This window comes from Anneissia japonica, unplaced genomic scaffold, assembly GCF_011630105.1.
Source record: "Anneissia japonica isolate Jap-2015-1 unplaced genomic scaffold, ASM1163010v1 scaffold37855_len1354_cov144, whole genome shotgun sequence".
NCBI classification, from domain to species: domain Eukaryota; kingdom Metazoa; phylum Echinodermata; class Crinoidea; order Comatulida; family Comatulidae; genus Anneissia; species Anneissia japonica.
In genome coordinates, this window is record NW_022746385.1 from 1 (window position 1) to 205 (window position 205).

Sequence of the window (205 nt, forward strand, 5' to 3'; positions counted from 1 at the left end):
GTGGGTTTACGGAAGAGATCAGTTTTAAGTGCACCATTTTCCATGGTCACGGTGATGTCCAAAAATTTGAAGATGTGCTGCTAGCTTAAAATTAACTGTGACCAAATAGATGATAAGCTATTGTGTTAAACAAAGGGTAGACGCAAACAAAGAATTAAGAACGTTCCAACAATAAGAAGAGCACCTAAGGAAGATAATTAAATAG